Here is a 2,825-nt window from a genome sequence, read left to right as displayed (position 1 = left end):
TAATGAATATGGATGCAAAAATTCCAAATAAAACATTAACTAAAACATTATAATAACATATTTCAAAGATTATACATTATGAACAAGGAATGCAGGGCTGATTTAATGTAAGAAAAACTATTAAGACAATTTATTATATCAATAGTAAATTTTTAAATCATATGATTAAATCAATTAAAGCAGAAAAAAGTTTTGATAAAATGCAACACTCATTTCTATTTTTAAAAATCTCTTAAAAGGGGTGGCTAGGTGGCGTAGTGGATAAAGCACCAGCCATGGAGTCAGGAGTACCTGGTTTTAAATCCACTCTCAGACACTTAATAATTACCTAGCTGTGTGGCCTTGGGCAAGCCCCTTAACCCCATTTGCCTTGCAAAAAACCTAAAAAAAAAAAAAACAGAAAACATCAAAAAAAATCTTAAAAGTACAGGTATAAATTGAATTTTTCCTAAATTTGATAAAAAGCATTATGTAATGTGGATAAGCTAGAAGCCTTCCCAGCATGATCAGGTACAAAACAAGGATGTCTAGTGTTAACAATATTACTCAATATCACAATTGGAAATTCTAGCATTATCAATTAAGAGAAGAAAAAGAAATAGAAGGATTCAGAATAGGGAATCAAATAATAAAACTTTCTTTTTTTTGGAAAATCCCAAAGATTCAACTAAAATAATTAATATAATTAAGAAGCAGGATATAAAATAAATTCACATAAATCACCAGTATTCCCATATCTCACAAATAAAATCCCACAAGAGACAGTAAGAAATACTCCATTTAAAATAATTCTAGTCAGTATATCTTACAGTATACCTTCCACACCAAACCCATGAACTGTATAAACAAAATTATAAAAAAAAACTTTCTTTTACAAAACTATCTTAATTTAACAACTAAATTGAAATAGCTGAAGAAATATTGTTATGGGTAGACCCGGCGAATATAATCAAAATGACAATTTTGCCTAAACTAAATTATATGTCCAATGCCATCACAATTAAATTACCAAAAACTATTCAACTGAATTAGAAGAAAATAATTTTAAAATTCATGTAGAAGAACAAAAGATCAAGAATATCAAAGGAACTAATGAAAAAAAATACAAAGGAGACCGGACAGGCTAACATGGCGTCTGCGGCAGCTCTGAGCAGAGCCAAGCGCAACCTGCCGGCGGAGTTGAAGCAGTGGCTGCAGGCGCTGAGCGCCCAGGAACGGCTCCGCCAGTCCCGGCTGCTGACGGAGAAGGTAATTGCTCACCATAAATATCAAGAGTCTCAGAGAATTTCAGTCTTTCTGAGGCTGCAGGATGAAATTGAAACAGAAGAAATTATCAAGGATATTTTTCAACGTGGCAAAACATGTTTTATCCCTCAATACGAATTCAAGAGCAACCACATGGATATGGTCAAGTTATTTTCAGCCCAAGAGATTTTTTCGCTTCCCAAAACTTCTTGAAACATTCATCAGTCCAGTGATGATGATGTGCGGGAGGAGGCTTTGTCAACAGGGGTTCTGGATCTCATCTTCATGCCTGGTCTTGGATTTGACAAACAGGGCATGCCTGGAAAGAGGGAAGGGTTACTATGACACCTACCTGAGGCAGTGCTTGCAACACCAAGAAAGAAAGCCTTATACAATTGCTTTGGCTTTCAAAGAACAAATCTGTGATGTGGTGCCAGTCGGAGAAAACAATATGAGAATAGATGAAGTGCTCTATGAAGACAAATAAACTGTGGCTCTCAGTGACAACCCTGTGCATTGCTCTGGATTTTATACTTGACAGAAATCAAATGCATTTCTTTTCCCTTCTGCAAAAATAATTTTCAACTCTACCCTTCTATTATTTAGAACTGGATTGACTTTGGTATAATTAGAAATAACTTAATATGAAATATTAGTTGAAAATCTTTAGCAATGTAAATAATAGAATATTATTTAAAAATGAACATTTCATTTAGTGATTTTCCTTCATAATTTCCTGGTATTAAAATGACAATTTTATATCTGCTTTGAAATATAAATTATGAATGAGATTCTGTGGTCCACCTTGCACGTTGAAGAGAATTTAACCTCATTAAAACAAGGATTCTATTATATTCTAACTTGTCCTTTAAAGGCTCTGCTTTAATTCCCAGGAAGATTTGATAAATATAATTGTTTTGCTGATGTTTGTTTCTGGTTCAGACTTTAGAGAAAGCAAATGGAATTCAGCATGATTTTATTAATCCTTTTCTTTATTCACCCAACCCAAAATTTTGGGTTAAACACTTCAGAACTTTTGTGGGCTAAAAATGATGAAGGATGCAACAGAAATTGCTTATTGGTTTTGCTTTTGCTTTTGTTTTTGTTTTGTTTTTTAGTTTTTTGCAAGGCAATGGTTAAGTGTGGTTAAGTGGCTTTCCCTAGGCCACACAGCTAGGTAATTATTATGTGCCTGAGGCCAGATTTGAACTCAGGTACTCCTGACTCCAGGGCCCATGCTCTTTTCAATGCTCCACCTAGTTGCCCCATGTTTTGCATTTTAATACTGTAATTCACCATGATTGTTCCCTAATCACCTCATTATAAAAAAGCTATGCTACCTGTTAGTATCTGTAGATTCTAATGCCAAATTCTGATGTTATATGAATTATAAATTTAGTCCCATTTATTTGTGTTTTCTGACTTGGAAATAAAATTTGCCTTATGTTTTGAAAGTTGGCTGATGATATTTCACCTGGGGAACAATATCTTTTTCATTTGTGCAAATTCTTAAAAGTGGCATTATGTGAATAATTTTTTCATTTTGGCTTAGAGGATTATACATGATTTGAGACTTTATG

At 33.5% G+C, this 2,825-nt stretch overlaps 1 pseudogene; it reads left to right on the top strand.

Moving 5' to 3' along the window:
• The first annotated feature begins 1,078 nt into the window (after nucleotides 1-1,078).
• LOC141498062 (5-formyltetrahydrofolate cyclo-ligase pseudogene) lies at nucleotides 1,079-1,732 on the top strand (annotated as a pseudogene).
• Nucleotides 1,733-2,825: the final 1,093 nt, after the last annotated feature.

Source organism: Macrotis lagotis, chromosome X (assembly GCF_037893015.1).
Source record: "Macrotis lagotis isolate mMagLag1 chromosome X, bilby.v1.9.chrom.fasta, whole genome shotgun sequence".
Lineage (NCBI taxonomy): Eukaryota > Metazoa > Chordata > Mammalia > Peramelemorphia > Peramelidae > Macrotis > Macrotis lagotis.
The sequence above is the reverse complement of the archived record's forward strand: the minus strand, read 5'-3'. Positions and strand labels throughout refer to the sequence as shown.